The following is a 19,655-nucleotide window of genomic DNA, read 5'->3' as shown; positions in this document are numbered from 1 at the left end:
AATGACAATCTCAATGAGATATCCGGTTCGATCGGATCAATGAAGGTGAATATATTTTTTTTCATTTTTTGCCTCTCTTTTTCAGTGATAAATTTAATTTTTATCTGTAATCTAGTTACTTAGTTATAAAATTATAATTAACAATTATTGGCTACAAATACTAATGTTTACTATAATATATATAAATCTAAGCTAAAAAAAACAACTGGATTTACATCATTGATACTAATAGAACATAAACCATTCTAGCAGCCATTGGTAACTATTTTGATATCTAAATGTAATAATAACGTTGGTATTTGAGATAAAAATTTAAAGCCTCTTTTGTATAAAGTTCTTTAATAAGTTGTACATGTTTGAATAAATTTTAATGTATCTATTATTATCTAGAATATTATATATGGATTTTTATTTTCTATTTTCCGTTTGTAGTAACTTTTTTTGAACGATAAGTGAATTGATTATTTTGGTAATTTGCTTTGTTTTATATACATATATATATATTTTTTTAAATAAAAGTCTCATTTTGTAGCCTTTGTGCTCCTTTGATTATCTTTTTGATCACATCAAATTCAAAATTGATCCTTAAGGATCTTCTTCATCATCGTTTACGCGCCATTAATAGGTAAATGAATAAAATCAATCATCTTCCCATGAATCTGCTTTTCAAGGGTTTTAATTGACTCCTCGCCCGTTCGATATACCTTTCAAGAAAAGAGCTCCCAGTATATTAAATTTGAGAGCAGTCAAACATGGCAAAGATTCTAAAATAAATCAAAATAAAATTCTTGAAATATTCGTCGTTGATGATAAGGAAATAAAATTATTCCGTATTGAGGGATTAAAGAATATTAATGTATATAACATGACTATGTAATATGATATTTGGTTATATGAACTAGCAGGTGTAATATCTATCATACCGGATTCAACTCAACATTTCCAAATGATGTTAGAGAAGATCGTATACAAGCCCTTGGATTTGACTCAAGTGAGTCGTAAAGTGTAAATCCTGTAAGAGCAAGACTTTTTGTTCTGCCAATACGGAGATATAGTTAAGTTATTTTGAATATTGGTATGTTCTCAATTTGAGCACGGAGTTGGATATTTTAGAGTGTTAATATACAAGTAGCTAATAATCCCTATCTTTTGGTTGGTTTTTGTAGCTTGATCTATTCTTCTGCAGCATTATCAACGAACTTGTCTATTTTGGATTGTTTTTTTGGACTCTTCCCGGTTGGGTTTTCTTTGAGTCCTGATGGAGTTTTTCCGTACTTGGTATCAGCTGTCCCATCAACATATAGTGATTAGTTGCCACCACTATCATCCTCAGTTTGTTTACTAACTTCAGTATTATCTTTTTTGCTAGTGGCAGTATAATCCTTTATGCTAGTGTCACAAGTCGTTTTTGATTTATTATCATCTCCTCGAAGAAGTTATTCCCTTTAATTTAATGTGTGTACGTTCATGTCGCGGTGTTTCTTAGATAAATAAATATACTTTATCGATATTGATATCACAAAAAGATTCCTAGGTTAGATCAAGGAATACACTGAATACTAGGAGGCTGGCTCTCTCTCTCTCTTTCTGGTACTAGAAAAATGAGAAATGACTTGTATGATTTACGAACGTTGATAGATAAATTTATCCGACTCGTAACAATGTCTTACAATCTTAAATTAATCAATCTCTTAACTTATCCTAAATTATATTTATCCTTTAACTTAAGAATTTCATTTTATACACAGAAAAATTCAAACTCAATTTATATTACTTTCGATATTCATTTGCCATGTTTTTTATTTATTAGATAATTTAAAAAATAGGGGTTATTTCCTATTTAATGATAAAAATATAATATTGGAAGTACAATCATCTCTTAGGTTGAAAAGTTTATCGACTATTTTAGGAATATAGGTAAAGAAACAATGACTAGATTTGCAAGTTGTTGATAGTATTCTACAGGATATTGGATAACATACAGGGTTAATACACAAATACTGTTACCTATTAAAAACTATCATAATACCCTCAAGAAAAATTTAAGTGATTCTAGAATATTACTACATTTAGTGTAAACATATTTGTTGACTTAAAAGGAATCTCTGATCAATAGTAAGAGACTTGATCGTATCTCTCATTCCAAGTTGAAGGTATTATGATAGCTAACGGTAGTTGAGTAGTTATTTTTCTTGATTTAAGGCCATATCATAGTTAAATATTTTGAAAGGTGGACAGACGAAGCAAGTTTTTGGATAATGATTGTGATATACATCTGACGATATCAATACTATTACTTGCTGGTGTTGAAGATCCTCTAGATAAAGTTATAAAGGAGAGAGATTTCCCCATAATGTTCTCAATTTGCATATCATATTGATCTACTTTCTGGTTTTAGATTTTAGAAAGGATTCTTTCTTAGACTTTTGTATGGATCGAATTGTGCATCGAGTTGACTTGTGTCAAATAAGGAAACTATTTACATTTCAATAGTATCTCTTGGATATTTGTTAAATAAACAATTTTTTACTGAAGTACAACTAAGTATATTCACTGATTTATTTTTGTTAATATAGGCATCACAGATTGATAAGACAGTGAAGAATTCACTTATATAGTTGTTTTTTTTTTCAAAGACAAGAATCATTTTGTTATTTTAGAGGCAGATATTTTTTTTTTGCAATTGATACATTTATCATCCTAACTATTTATTACTACCAACAGGCCATTCCTGTTATTGTAAACCATAAAACCGTTTTATAAGTTTTAATTTTCCTTTCCGTAGAGTTTGATTTGTGAACAGACAATGCTTCAACAGAGAAACCTATTTTCCAAAGAGCCCTTAAGATGCAATTGTAGTCATAAAACAGAAACTCCACTGTTAATCCAACCCCTGAGATGAGGTCAATGCCATCTATGAATTTCCCCGAGGCGGACTTAATCAAGAGGGTGAGAACAGTTTTAGAAGTTTGATTATTTGTATTTCCTACAACTTTTCCTCTGACAAACTCTACTCTTTGGGCCGAATAAATCTCGTCGATCATTAGTGTTACATATTTTTTCTGCCTTCAAGCCTCTAATTCATGATTTTAAGGAACTTGTCGTGGAGGAAAGAAATCCTGTTTGACCGACAATATCACTGGAAACGGTTCTAAGATATTGGAATATTAAAGTACATAATTTAGGAGTTGAAAGGAATACTTCTGAACTATTCAATAATTTCGTTGTCCAGACATTTGGAAAGCACAAGACAGTTTTTCTAAGAATATTTGTAAGGAAATTAAGCAAAAAACAAGCCGTCTCAGAGATTCACAAGCAATATTCATAGTATTCGGGAGCATTGCTTACCTTCGTGAATGTTATTATCCTATATTACGGGATTGATCTTCAGTTTCAGTCATAAAATCAGTCACTTTAAAATGCAGACTTCATAGTTAGAATTCGCTGTTAGTGTCTAGTACATCGTATCTCTTGAAATTGCCCTATGTCATTTGGTTATGTTTTTGGAGTATTTATTGAGGAATATGTGAAAGCTCACATTTGAATCCTTAGTAATGCCTTACATCCAGGAGCAGAGCACTTCCATACCATTATTATTAATTAAGTAATAACAGAAAAAAATTAACTTTTGTGAATCACGTTTTCCTTACTTATAATTTATATAATAAAGGAAGAATGTGTCAGCCTCTTCTTGTGGAAAAAAAGTTAGCGCAATTTTAAGACGCACTTCCAGTTGTTTTAGTATTCCTTGGTTAGATGGAGAAAATTTAATAGTATAATGTTTACTTATACTTAATCAGTTCAACTCCATTAGAACATTGTCCAAAAGTTATAAGAATTCCTAGTCTACAACTCACAAATTTCCTGACAATTCTAATTTTCCAGAATACAAAATAGTCAAATCATCCGCAAAAGCTTCAACCAGGCGTCCAGAAACCAAAGAATTGATGCGCCTTATCGAATCTGTTTAGTCAATTTTCATGATTAGTTGGTACATTGCTAATATAAATAGGGTGAGAGAGGGTGTTGCTTAGAACATAAAGGATGGTCAAAAGGTACATCAGCATTTTTTCTATGAATATTTATAGTATGAAGGATAATTGTTTTCCTGAGTGGGAGGGATTTTCCATTATATAAAAGGTTTATTTATTGATTCAGAGATAATATACGTGTCTTTAAAATACTGAATTCATAGTCTTGAATTTACTGTTGGTGTCTAGTAAATCATATCTCTTGACATGGTCATAAGGCAGTTGGCCGTGTTTTGAGAGTATTTTAAGGTAAATCCAAGCAGATACAAAGATTGTTTATGAATGTATAAAATAGGTAGTTCTTCGTTTGCTTTAGAAACAGGTAAACACAAAAGGATTCTGAACTGAGGGTAATTGCAGGCTGAATTTTTCATTGTATTGACAATGGTGTGGGATGTGTTCCACTAATTCAAAAGAGGAGATTGTCTGCGTAGCATACGACCTTGATTACTCCTTTTTTTAACTGATTAAATATGCTATCCATAATCATATTTCAAACGTCCGGGGATAGAACGCCACCATGGGGACTCCTGCTGGTTGGATTAACACAGACTTTAAGCTTAGCTTTGAATCTTCAGGTACTTGGTAAATTTTTGTAAAAGAATTTGATTGATAAAATATTTTTTAAATGAAATGGTATATAATCAAATGCATCCTTGCAATCAAAACTCACAATAGGTGAACATTGTTGTTGATAGATGGATTTTCCTATGGTATTGATCAATTGTGAAAAAGCCGTCTCACTCGATTAAGCCCTTGTATAGGATTGTTGTGAGGCTAGTGTTGGAATGACTTCTTTCAACTTCCCAGCCTAAATTCGGCTTCATTCCTTTAAGCATAAAATTGGATATAATTAACGGTCTGAAGGATTTGGCCAGGCTCTAATCTTTTTTACCTGGTTTTGGCAGAACACGTAATTTTATTTCCTTGAAGCATCTTGGTGTATAACAAGTGATGAGGATTCCTTTATAAAGTTCTGAGATATAGGCAACGATTCTGACTCCAAGTTGTTGAAGTACAACTGTTTTCAGTTCATGTGTTCCCCAACTTTTGTATGATCCAAAGGAGTTAAAGGATTCTCTGACATTGTTGCTATAAAAGAAGTCTATGTTAAAATCCTTTACTTGCATGGATGTTCATGAAGACGTACTAAGTCTAATTTGTCTTTTGGACCTTCTGCTTTGGTGCAAAAACTCCTCCATGATTATTTCTGCTATTTTCTAAGAGCTGAACGATAAACATTCTTTGTAATAAGTTATACATCCCTGTGGGAACTATGATAATGCTTTGGTTCTAGTTTGCTGTGGATATACCTTAGGTTGGCAAGATATATGGACCACCAGAAAAGGGATTTTTCTCTACTAGTTTTTCTTTTTGGACACCCAATGTCTAACATGTAGTTTTGAACTTATAACCGGTTATGATGCTGATTCTGTGTTGTACCTGAAGATGTTTCAGTTAGCTTTTCTAAAATTACTTGATTGCTCTGGGATTGGCATGTATTTGAATAATCCAAAAAATATATATCTGATGGTCAGACATTGATAGTCTTAGATCTACACGGCACTCTGTTATCTCGAGCTTGTTGAAGGCATGTTGATTCATAATTGTGATGTCGATGGTTGAACTGACTCCTGGGGTAATGAAGGTAAGCTTGTTCTTCTCATTTATAATAGTCATATTAATTTCATCAAATATGGTTTCAAGAGACTTTCCTTGTTGTTTTTGATTTATTATCATCTCCTTGATTTGGTTTTATGGTGTCCCTTCTACTTTTTCTTCCTCTTGTTCGAATATGGGTGCTTTCCTTTTGTCTTGGAAGCGTACCTTTCCTGCTGGGCATATTCTGATAGTGTAGTCTATCAATTGCTGGGCTTCAAATGCAAGTGGGTCTATGCATATGTAGAGTACTTTACAAAAGTTAGTAATTTCAGATTTTGCAAGTTGTACCTTACCTTTAATCTGTAGAGTATTGCATTGATGTCCTATAAGGCGAGCAAGAACCTCGTCTCCAATGTGAGGTTTTCTTTTTTTGTCTGAGTTCCCTCATTCACTCCACTTCATCCAATGGGATCGCAAGGAGAGGTGTATTTGCTATTAGGCTTTTTCGGACATAGCGACGCCCTTTGTAGAAGGAGGGGTTTCATTATTTTGGCCCTTTCTCCTCGTTTCACAACGCTAGGGACTTGCTTTGAATCCTTCTTTTTTTGTATAAGGATTTTTCATATTTTTACCTCTTTTGAGTCACTTTTTGTATCAGGATTTTTCTTGTTTTTGTCCTCTTTCAAATCCTTTTCTGATTCCTTCTTCAGGACATTGTTTTGGAATCTAACCCTCTTCCCCCACTTGTTGTAGGTAATGGTTTCTCGTCTCATACCCATTATTCAGTCGATGTTAGGATCATCCCCCATATTTATACATATAATAATATATGTAATGATGTCTTTGTAGAGAGAGCTATATTTTATCACAATTACTTGAAGACAAAGGAAGTGATAAAACTTCTTTATTCTTAAATCCCTTGATAACTTTCCAACAAAGAAAAGAAGAGATCCAGGCAGTCAAATGTCAGCCAAAATCCTCAAAAGAGTTATATTTAATTATATTAATTATATTTATCCTTTAACTTAAGAATTTCATTTTATACACAGAAAAATTCAAACTCAATTTATATTACTTTCGATATTCATTTGGCATGCTTTTTATTTATTAGATAATTTTAAAAATATGTTTTATTTCGTATTTAATGATAAAAATATAATATTGGAAGTACATTCATCTCTTAGGTTGAAAAGTGTATCGACTATTTTGGGAATATAGGTAAAGAAACAATGACCAGATTTGCAAGTTGTTGATAGTATTCTACAGGATATTGGATAACATACAGGGTTAATACACAAATATTGTTACCTATTAAAAACTATCATAATACCCTCAAGAAAAATTTAAGTGATTCTAGAATATTACTACATTTAGTGTAAACATATTTGTTGACTTAAAAGGAATCTCTGATCAATAGTAAGAGACTTGATCGTATCTCTCATTCCAAGTTGAAGGTATTATGATAGCTAACGGTTGTTGAGGAGTTATTTTTCTTGATTTAAGGCCATATCATAGTTAAATATTTTGAAAGGTGGACAGACGAAGCAAGTTTTTGGATAATGATTGTGATATACATCTGACGATATCAATACTATTACTTGCTGGTATTGAAGATCCTTTAGATAAAGTTATATAGCAGAGAGATTTACCCATAATGTTCTCAATTTGCATATCATATTGATCTACTTTCTGGTTTTAGATTTTAGAAATGATTCTTTCTTTTACTTTTGTATGGATCGAATTGTGAATCGAGTTGAATTGTGTCAAATAAGGAAACTATTTACATTTCAATAGTATGTCTTGGATATTTGTTAAATAAACAATTTTTCACTGAAGTACAACTAAGTATATTCACTAATTTATTTTTGTTAATATAGGCATCACAGATTGATAAGACAGTGAAGAATTAACTTATATAGTTTGTTTTTTTCAAAGACTAGAATCATTTTGTTATTTTAGAGGCAGATATTTTTTTTGCCATTGATACACTTATCATCCTAACTATTTATTACTACCAACAGGCCATTCCTGTTATTGTAAACCATAAAACCGTTTTATAAGTTTTAATTTTCCTTTCCGTAGAGTTTGATTTGTGAACAGACAATGCTTCAACAGAGAAACCTATTTTCCAAAGAGCCCTCAAGATGCAATTGTAGTCATAAAACAGAAACTCCACTGTTAATCCAACCCCTGAGATGAGGTCAATGCCATCTATGAATTTCCCCGAGGCGGACTTAATCAAGAGGGTGAGAACAGTTTTAGAAGTTTGATTATTTGTATTTCCTACAACTTTTCCTCTGACAAACTCTACTGTTTGGGCCGAATAAATCTCGTCCATCATTAGTGTTACATATTTTTTTCTGCCTTCAAGCCTCTAATTCATGATTTTAAGGAACTTGTCGTGGAGGAAAGAAATCCTGTTTGACCGACAATATCACTGGAAACGGTTCTAAGATATCTGAGAGATTGGATGTATATATTTGCTCGTAGACATCTGAATTGACATTGTGTCATATTAAAGCAACGCAAATGAGTACAAAAGAATGTTTTCTACATTTAGGTTGTTTGAAGATACGATACGTTTGCTCTATTATGGATGAGAGCTTGAAGAATTAAGAAGCTGTTCACTAATGTTTTCAAATGTCTTTTTCTCTGTCTGACAGTACGTGGAGAACATAAAAGTGGCTATGTTGATGTTGGAGGTGGTGATGGTGATGTGAGGTAGATTGCCAGATTCTTCCACTTTGATGGGATGGCGATTTCTTTCAACCGTCTGTGAATATATATCATTTGTAACTATTATTAACAACTAAAATTGCAAGCTAAGATATTGGAATATTAAAGTACATAATTTAGGAGTTGAAAGGAATACTTCTGAACTATTCAATAATTTCGTTGTCCAGACATTTGGAAAGCACAAGACAGTTTTTCTAAGAATATTTGTAAGGAAATTAAGCAAAAAACAAGCCGTCTCAGAGATTCACAAGCAATATTCATAGTATTCGGGAGCATTGCTTACCTTCGTGAATGTTATTATCCTATATTACGGGATTGATCTTCAGTTTCAGTCATAAAATCAGTCACTTTAAAATGCAGACTTCATAGTTAGAATTCGCTGTTAGTGTCTAGTACATCGTATCTCTTGAAATTGCCCTATGTCATTTGGTTATGTTTTTGGAGTATTTATTGAGGAATATGTGAAAGCTCACATTTGAATCCTTAGTAATGCCTTACATCCAGGAGCAGAGCACTTCTATACCATTATTATTAATTAAGTAATAACAGGAAAAAAATTAACTTTTGTGAATCACGTTTTCCTTCCTTATAATTTATATAATAAAGGAAGAATGTGTCAGCCTCTTCGTGTGGAAAAAAAGTTAGCGCAATTTTAAGACGCACTTCCAGTTGTTTTAGTATTCCTTGGTTAGATGGAGAAAAATTTAATAGAATAATGGTTACTTATACTTAATCAGTGCAACTCCATTAGAACATTGTCCAAAAGTTATAAGAATTCCTAGTCTACAACTCACAAATTTCCTGACAATTCTAATTTTCCAGAATACAAAACCGTCAAATCATCCGCAAAAGCTTCAACCAGGCGTCCAGAAACCAAAGAATTGATGGGCCTTATCGAATCTGTTTAGTCAATTTTCATGATTAGTTGGTACATTGCTAAGATAAATAGGGTGGGAGAAGGTGTTCCTTAGAACATGAAGAATGGTCTAAAGGTACATCAGCATTTTTTCTATGAATATTTATAGTATGAAGGATAATTGTTTTCCTGAGTGGGAGTGATTTTCCTTTATAACGAGGTTTATCTATTGATTCAGGGATAAAATACGTGTCTTTAAAATACAGAATTACATAGTCTTGAATTTACTGTTGGTGTGTAGTCAATCGTATCTCTTGACATGGTCATAAGGCAGTTGGCCAGGTTTTGAGAGTATTTTAAGGTAAATCCAAGCAGATACAAAGATTGTTTATGAATGTATAAAATAGGTAGTTCTTCGTTTGCTTTAGAAACAGGTAAACACAAAAGGATTCTGAACTGAGGGTAATTGCAGGCTGAATTTTTCATTGTATTGACAATGGTGTGGGATGTGTTCCACTAATTCAAAAGATGATGTTTAACACACGAGAAGGCTAGAGAATGTTTATAAAATAAATATTATACAACTAATCAAATGATTAGCAGTTATCATTATTATTTCATCCCTGAGTAGTGAACATTCTTTGCTAAATAAATTCAATTATATTCAAAACCTGATTGAACGTTCGTGTGTGCTCATAAATGACGAAGTACGATGATTTGTTGTGGAGTTATATTTGTAAGTGCTTGTTGTACACAGAGTAGAATTTGGGATCAATATCGGAGTATTTCAAGCAACTGTCCTTTTTAATATCCATACTTCCTTCCTCTTTTGTCACAGGGTATCTAAGGAAACGTCATGATCATTATTCTGTATATTCTCAAAGACATTCTTCAAATTGTTAGGTTACTATGTTGATTTTCCGTTTCTTTTTCCTTTTTTAACACGCCCATTCCACACTGGATTTCAACATTTGGTTATCATATTGATATAATGTTCTAATGGTTCTACTAAGAGTGATGTGGGAGAGCTACTTCTCTGTGTATGTTTATTAATTTATATTAGGAATTCTGTTATGATGCACTCCAGCTTTATATTTTCTTCAAATACTGGGGTTATCATTATGAACCAGTGTTCTCCGAAATCATCACTCCAAAAGCGCTGAACACTGAACATTCTGCTCCCTTACAGAAAGGGACCACCCAAGGGCAATTATAGATAAGATGGCCAAATGACTCTATTTCGATGTTGGTGAAGGGATTTTGAAGAATGCATCCTGCATTATTTAAAATAGGGTGGTCAGGGGATATACCTAAGTACTCCAGACGTCTTTTTATTAAATATCTCGGGTTATTCTCCAGGACTCCTTCAGAAAAAGCTTTCCTGACTCTGCTGATGCTCAATGTTGACAGAGCTATAATACCCAAAGTGCCAATTTCAGGTAGTCCTGATATGTGTCACATCGTTGCTTAATCGTACGACCTCTCACCAAGCAATTGTGGGAAGTCAAGGAGGGCTTCCTATCCTTGAATTCTTCAAATGAGTTGAGTTAATCTGAAAAGTATACCTCTTAATTTCTATGTATCATTATATTACAATTTAGGGGCTCGTGTGGGTCTAATAAAGGAATGACAGACGGGAACATGGAATTCCAAGAGCGCACCTTTTTGGCCGTTATTGTTCTTGTGAGTTCTAATGAACCAATATGAGTTATTTTGTTCAGCTGATATCCTGTCCAAATAAAAAAGTTTTGTTTTTTTTCTTAGGAGAAGTTATCAGGGATAGAATTTATTTTTCGACAGGTGCCTTCGTTATATGGAATAATTCTCAGCAGATGTGTAACCTTGGGAACAACGGACTTAATAAAGAATAAAAATTCTTATAAAATTTCATTTGGAAACCATCTAGTCCTGGAGATTTATTACTTTGTATAAAGAGCTTTATAAAATCCTCCATTTCCCTTACAGCTAACTCTTCTTCTAATTTCTTCTTCATTTGTTACGATAACTGGGGAAGGCTTTTTTGTATTGGTATTGGATTTGAAGGTACAAGGAAACCAATTTTCAATACTAAACAGCATCATTTTGAATTTGAATGGGAACATCTGTACTATGCTATAATTTAGTTGTCCAGATAATCATTAGACAATGCTTCCGAAAATATAATAAAGGGAGTTAAGGTAGACCTGTCTCAAAAATACTCAAACAATATTTATAGTATTGAGGATAATTGTTTTCCTTTTTTATGTGATTTATCTACTGATAAAATCCGTCTCTTTAAAATACAGAATTCATAGTCTTGAATTTTTTTTCGGTCTCTGGTCAATCGTATCTCTTGGCATGGTCATAAGGCATTTGGCCAGGTTTTTGAGAGTATGTTATCGTAAATCCGTGAAGGAAAATCTCAATCCGGATCCTGTAAATTGCGGATATAGAACGGTTTGCATCCTGGAGTAGAACCCTTGTATACGATGATGAATTAATAATGATGTAATAACTAAGCATATTAGTTAACTATTATAAAACACGCTCCCTTTGTTCCATGTTCTTATTCGTTATAATTAATCAAACAAAACAAGAATGATGGCTTCTGTTTGTGAAAAAAAAACACGTGATTTTAAGACGCACTTTCATTAATTTTAGTTTTCCTTGAGTCAGTATTCTAGTTCTTTTACAGTCGCTGAAAGCTTAAAGGCTTCAGGAAAAGAACCCCTTGGTTAACATGAGAGGTTTATAAGGCAGCTTGACCTAAAATGGTTGGCTTACCTGTCTAATCCCTTCTAACTTGAGGTGAATGTCTCAAGGGAATTGCTTACAGGTAAAACTATCATCATTTTTAAGAATGAATCACCAGAAAGTTGGTCTGACGATAGACCATTCACCATCCTCACTCACAATGATGAAACTTTTTTCTGTATTCACCCATCCATAAGGCTTCAGGAAAGAGGATGGAGTATCTGAAAACAAGCTCTTTCCATATGAGTGTCTAAGACACTCCCAGAAGACTTTTTCCAGCCTGAATTTTGAATTTATGGACATAAAGAAGGCAATTGTTAGTGTCTCCCACAGCACCATCAGGCATGAACCAGACGGGTTGGTTATCCCACGTAATTAATTGTCATAGCCTTTCTATTACGTGTCAAAGGAACGTTATGCGTTTAGTTCCCAGCCAGTAAAATTGGATTTACATTAATGGTACTCCCATTAAACATTGATGGTAAATGAAGCTTAATTTTACCTAGAATCCCCTTCTCCTGAGGAAGGATCATAAAAGATTTGGCGGATATGGTCAAAAGTATGATGAGACGTGTTGATCAAGCCCCAATCAGCATGTTTAATAAATATATTATAGGTTGAAACTTTGTGGTCCCAAGGCTTCTGTTCAGAATTTTGCATTGTCGGTAATGGACCGGGTTATCTCATGATATAAAGACTGAGTTTTTGAATAACGTATATCGGACATCTTAGAGCATACTTATGGGTGATTGAGTACGAAAGACAGGTGATGCCAGTGCCTACCCAAATCCAATGACCCAGCTATACAAGCAATCACACGGGGGCTCCCTCTTAACAGATAGATAACCCTTAGCCAGCTATATGAGTAGCGTTTATATCTTGGTGTGTATACTACTGGCCTTGCCTCTACTCCAGAAGGAGAGAACATTTTTAATTTCTTACTAGATGAGCAAGATTGAAAATGGGCAATTCATTGCTGCCCTGCAGATAATTTTAGGTTTTGTGAAATGTTATTCAATGCAGGCCGGTTCTCTTTCTACAGGGACGGGAACAACTGCAATTAATCCCCTGGCCATGTTTTCAATCTTGGTCATATCCTACAGGGGTGTACTAGACCCAAACTTCCAAACTGCCCGGTACAATAAAATATAAGGAATGATAACCAACTCCATGATTAAACATCACTTTAATGTCCATCTTGCGTGTGTTGTCCCTTTTTGCCGGACACTTATATCAAGCCGGACATTATAGTAGCTACTAAAGGGGATAATTTTTTCATTGGAGAACAGACAACTTACAAAGGATGCCTGAGGTACTACGAAACTAAAAAGAAGCCAAAATATGGTAATGATGAGGCAAAAGCTGCCTCCCTCAAGTTTTCTTCAGCTCCCTTCATACCCAAATGTGATCGTTGTCCCCTTCGTTGCAAACTGGAGAAGAAGAATAGCTAAGGATTTATTTTCCTTCATGATAAAGGTGGTTAACGGGATACATTTACTCTTTCTACAATTCATACAATGGAGTCTTTTCCTCACATAAAGTCTTTCAAAGATAGAGAGATTTTTAAACCCCTTATTTTTTGCAAATCATCTCATGCTATTCACTCTTTTTTTCCACGGGCCAGCAACGCTTATAGTCACAACTCTTCCTTAGACTCCCCTTGCATTCTTTAAGATCTTATTGACTAAGTCAATGATGTGAATATGCCTCCTTTTTTTCCACTCTAGAGGCCCTCCTTGAAATTCACCAATTCAACTTTTCTCGACTTCAATCATCTGGAAAGAAAAAAGATTATTTTACAACTCGGATGGTCACTGCAATGTGGATAAAACTACCATTAAGCTTCTTAGTATTTGCCCCTTACAAGTATCAGGGTCTTTTGTTCAACCTTGAGGGAATATATGAAGCATGGCCCAATTAAAGCACTGAACCATTTATCTTGACCGTATTATGAGTGTTTTAGTTCCAATCTTTTTCAAATTCCAGCTTACTATTTCGCTCACTTAATTTTTCTATATGACAAGATGTCCACTTTTATTCTTAATACTGATGACATTACATTTACCCTTTGGGTGATTCGGGTCTGAGACTTTTTACGCAAACAAACTAAGATAGTCCATGACCATTATTTTAACTATCTCTACACTAAAGTTGCCATCATGGGGTTGAAGTCCAAAGTCAAAGGCTCTAACAACTTTATTTTTCCATCCCGTTCTGACTTATACGTGCTGAACAAATATCTATCTGCTGCGCTACAGATAATGGCTGCCAGTGTTAAACCAAAGTCCAAAGCCCTTGCGGACGGTAACCTATGTTGGGCATGCTCAGATATTTGTTGTAATCTCACCCATGTTTTACAAGCTTGCATTGTGAGCCAAGTCGACATTCTACAGGACATTTGTGCTACAATTTTCGAGCCCTTGCATCAACCAAACGCTTTAACGGATGATCCGTCCTTTGGCACCTGAAATTAACCCCTTATGTAGTGGTGAATCAGATAAGGATATAGATTGATCAGTCAAAAAGATATTAGACGGCTTTCAAATGGAGGCCTTACGGAGTTGGAGGTGCAGTCTTCCTATCCTTTATGGTCGCTTAGCATCCTAGCGGAATAATAATGACCCCGTTATATGAGGTATTTTAAGTGCTTATGGGTCTAAATTCACTCGAAAAAAGACTAGGGTGAGGGATTTCCAACTACTAGACACTGAATCAATCAATGACCTATACATAAGGGACCTAGAGATTTTTATTCTTGCAGAACAACTCATGGCTCAAGCGATTAACTTTATCAATAAGCGTCACGTTACATATATCATATCATGGAGACTTCTGGTTGGAAACTAGTGGTTTCCACAAATCATACCCTCATTGCAGAAGCTTTTAAAGCATTACCCTTAACCAACAGATTCCCCCTATGGGTCCACCAAGGAAAAAATTAAAAAGAAGACTGAAATGATAAACACAGTCATAATACTACTTGTAGATAGATTTTTATCTTCTCTTTCTTTCCACAATTTTTTTAAAAGCCCATTCGTGTACATTATGCATTATTAAATCTTGTCGTTTTTATTATTTTATGATAAGTGTCTTTCATGTGATAGCTATAAAGTAGTGTTAACTTTACAAGAAGCAAATAAGAAGAAAAAAATTTGCGGAATTAATCATATAATATTTTTCTTTCAATGTAAAAAAAATACTGTTATGTTATTATAAGTGAACGTCGAATCGCACACTGAATAACTAATTCCCTTTCTTCCACCTAAAAATTAGTTGCAAATAAATAAATATCAAATCATGCCAAATTAGAAGTAAGATAAATATTACTAATCAATTCTTCGACAAAAGTTTTCATATTTTTATACCGAGTTTTTTTTTTTTCTGCGTTTTAAAAATAATCATCTTCTTTCACCCCCCCCCCCACCCCTCTATCTATCAATATCTTCCTCCCAACTGATCATTCTTTCATCAGCCTTTGTTTGACATAGAATTGTTTTGTACTTATGTTCAATAACAAATATTAGAATTTTATGACACAAATTATTAACATTTATATAAATATATATGATTATTAATGTCTTGTCTATGAATAAACCTCTTTCAAACCGTTCAAAAAATTATACTACCTAAAAAAAGCCTTTTAGTCCAAATAAGTGAAAAATTAACTTATTTCATGAAAAAATATTGAAAGAGAAAAATCAAAGTCAACATAACAGAATGGTCATAAAAGCATTGTTATTTCAAAAATAAAGCAAATGACAAAAAAAAAAGATGAAATGGTGGAGAACAGGATACAAAAATTAAGGGATAAAATAAACAACGAATTTATTATGGAAACATCTACCCAAGAGAAATGACAAACAGCAACTAAGAACAACGTTTATTTATTTTTGTTTCTATATATTCTGAAAACTTTCAATTGAAAATCCTTTGAAATTTTGCAAATAGTATACATGAATAATTATATAGTTTTTATCTAAAATTATTCAAACATTTAGCTTGCCCTTTTTTCCACTTTCTCTTATAAAAATTGATGTAAACCCCTATAATGTAATGTTAACATTGATTCTGGAAAACCTGTAAATATGAATAAAAATGGCAAATTAGAAAAGCAAATAAAAAAACTAATATCAAACACATAAAAATAATAATAATAATTTCTCCCAACATTTCCCTCATAATGAAAAATTGATTTTTCCTCTAAAAAACCATCATCTTTAAGCCTTATGCAAATTAAAATAAAGTTAATATGTATTACAAAAATATCAAAAGACAGAAAATAGCCATGAACAACTTGTTGAGGAAAAATAAAACAATTTTTAAGAAGATTATATGAGGAAGATGAAGTTCTCTGAAATAGAAGAAAGAAATGATAGAAAAGGACTAAATAAATGATTTCCAAATCAAAATCTTGATAAAACACCAACCCAAAACGAACCATCAGCGCTGGAACAAGAGATAACCAAAAAATCCATTTATTGAAAGTGAATCAGTTTTTCATATTTCCATAAAAATAATTCATATATTAAAGAAATAGCAACAACTAGTAAGCACATAAGCTAAAATAAGTATAGAAAGTAAATTAATACTATTATTTTACAGTGTAACAAACTACATTAGTTGATCGGAGAAGAGACAGCTACATATCAGCATGGTATGCGGATTTGACCCCTGAGGAGGAACTGAATGGGACAAAGACAACATAATTCCTTAAGGGTATCACTACATAAAGACCCAAATCAGTTTAAAGGAAATCTCTAATAGAAACGTCTAAGAAGCAAAATAAACGGAGACTACGTAAGTTTATTATTAGGCTTAATTATATTATTAATTCATTCATTTTCAATAACGGTATAAGATTTGCCGGCAAATTGCAAGAGGGAATCGTTGCAGTTCCATGACATTTATTATAGCAACGTGTGCCCACAAATTTGAATGTACTATTGTCCAAAAGCAATATAAATTTATACTGGACATACCCAGGCGACTTTGTCACTATTGCAAACGGTTTTTGCTAATTTGTAATTTGTATCTGTTTGATCTACTGGTAACCGTAAATCCCTGCATTTCCCTATTCAAATCTTAAGATGCAGAAACACAAACTTCGCTTTATTTATTTACATTTATTCAATATTCCTAATGTGTTTTGTTTTTTTGCAATTTTACAGAACCAAATATATCAACAAGAGCTGTAAATCTTATGCAAAATATACAGAAAATCAGGCCGAAAAAGAATATTTAAAAAGATATTTAAAGGAAACTATCTTTATTTCCGTAGAAGAGTCGTACAATTTTTTTTATGGTCCAGCTTAAAAATTATTCAAAATTTACTTAGAAAACGTGGACACACACTATTGCGTACATTAATTTGAAATCAAAGAAAGCAAGCCATGCATTGGAGAAAAAAATCCCAAAATCCAAACAACAACTACAAAAGGCTACAAGAATTGATATTAAAAACATTTATGGTAGGGCAAAGTCTCCACAGAAGATCAATTAAATTTTTCTGGAAATTACGGGAGACAGGGAGACCCTCACAGCGAGCTATGATTTTAGAATTTATATTACCGACAATTTTTAGGTTAATATACGCACCAATAAAAACTTCCCGTAGAATCATTATTTAAGCAAAAATACATATTACATATTTATTATTCAACCCACTAGTATAAATTAATTCCATACTAGCGATAATTTGAAAAGTAAGGTATATAATAAAAACTTTTTGTATTCAAAAAGTTTGAATTAACCATATTTACCTTTGTTAAAGATATGATTTCCCCTTAAAATCAATTTTGTTGCCCACCGAAATGTCATTTCAAATGAAACAAATATTTGTTTGTTTTGAAATAATTTAAAATATTAGTTTTCTAATTATTAAAAATATGTAGAAGCAATTAACCAATATGGATAAACCGTGCCAATAGTCAAACTCCAAACAGTATTATTTTATACATTATTGTGTAAAACCATTTTTACGCAATATATATTTAGCATGAACATATTTTCATTCATAATTTAAACTGACTTTCCAGGCAAAATCAAGTGTGATTTTTACTAACTAGAGAACCAAGAGTATATATGGAGTAATTTTTTTAATTTAAATAAATATTAATTCATAATATCTATCAATGCTAAAACCAAAACTTTTCTTTAAAACTATTTTTTCATCATATTTATTTACAAGAATATATTTTTTTATTCGCCGAGTGTACTGGCCTGAAATGGGATGCACCCAGCAATAATTTGTGAGACAAGCAAGCTATTGAAAAACTTTTTTAGACAAAAAGATGTAAATTCATATATAATAATAGATATTATTTACCAATTATAAAACATGATTTTTCCTGTAAAAAAATTTAAAATATGAGATCCGTATCTACAGAATATTTAGTAATAGGAGAGTTTGCCTGACCTGCTAAGACTGAAACATTGGTAAAGCTGGGCTTGCATGCTCATATAAATTAAATGACTGTTTTGAGATTTTGAAATACGGTTGTTCTATTTTTTTTTTTTTTTTTCTTAATGAAATGATTGTTGTATTCACATCTCCCTCTAATAATGAAACAATAGTTTTCTACGTACTTTTTTGCAATATGTCGATAGAATTGTCCCTAGTAGAAACACTCTACATATATTAATGAAGCTTGTCAGCAAGGATGTAATCCCAAAAATCAAAATGATATTTTCATAGCTGTTGCTGAGACTAAAGACAATCGGGAATGATCAATGACAGCTATAATGATTGGATGGCCGTTTCTTGCAAAATGACCTGAGACAAAATAGTAAAGGAAATAATCCCTTATCTAATCAACATGAAAGCCATAAAAGTTGCTAATGCTATTAATAATGCAAATTTTGTCGTTCAAAGTATTCAACAAACTCTCAGCTTAGACTTTGATGAAAATAAGTTTATAGCTTTTATCACAGATGGAGTGTACTATTGTAAAAAAATGGGCAAATACCTCGAAAGAAGCTACCCACAATTGAAACATATTACTTATATAGCTCATAGACTTGACAACGTGCCTGAACGTTGACTTAAAAAATTACCAAATACCAATGAGCTTATTTCAGAAGTTGTTTTTTTTTTTTTTTTTTTTGAATGCCAGGTAAAGAAGACAGTACTTTACTACTTGATACCAAATCCCCTGACCTCCACTACAAGAATAACACCATGAATGGTCTCAAAGGGGGCCTTAGCTTCAAATGGAGTGCAAGTAGTTTGTCTAACGTCAGTTTTTCGACTATATACATAGATATGCTTCATGGATTGTAATATATTGATATTTAATTTATTAAAGACGAGTAGGGGTCGTTTAAAATACTGAGTTTATTAATTTACTTTTATTTCTTAGCTTTAAAAATGATCTACAGGACAAAGGAATTTGAAGTGTGATAGTAAAAAAAACCGGATTTTATTTTTCCTCATAATTAATATATTTATTTTTTTATAAAAACGTCTCATTATATTTTGTATATATATAATTTACATCTGTCCCTATTAATTGGTTGAGTCCATTTGAAATATTTACTATTAATAACTTCAATTTCTAGTCATTATTAATTTGTTTGTGTTTCTGTTTATAACTACATTCTATTAACATTTCTAATTAATATTATTTGTGATAGTTCATCGGTTTTTTTTAGTTGTGTGTGTTTTATTTATTGTTTTAACCAAACTTCCTTAAGTTAAT

General features: G+C 32.4%; 1 long non-coding RNA gene across 1 annotated transcript; it reads left to right on the top strand.

Moving 5' to 3' along the window:
* The first annotated feature begins 16,109 nt into the window (after positions 1-16,109).
* Positions 16,110-17,524, top strand: LOC139907301 (uncharacterized). The gene is made up of 3 exons (XR_011783794.1): positions 16,110-16,504; positions 16,561-16,755; positions 17,127-17,524. It is a non-coding gene; the product is annotated as an uncharacterized lncRNA (long non-coding RNA).
* The last annotated feature ends 2,131 nt before the right edge of the window (positions 17,525-19,655 follow it).

Source organism: Lepeophtheirus salmonis, chromosome Z, assembly GCF_016086655.4.
Source record: "Lepeophtheirus salmonis chromosome Z, UVic_Lsal_1.4, whole genome shotgun sequence".
NCBI lineage: Eukaryota > Metazoa > Arthropoda > Copepoda > Siphonostomatoida > Caligidae > Lepeophtheirus > Lepeophtheirus salmonis.
The sequence above is the reverse complement of the archived record's forward strand: the minus strand, read 5'-3'. Positions and strand labels throughout refer to the sequence as shown.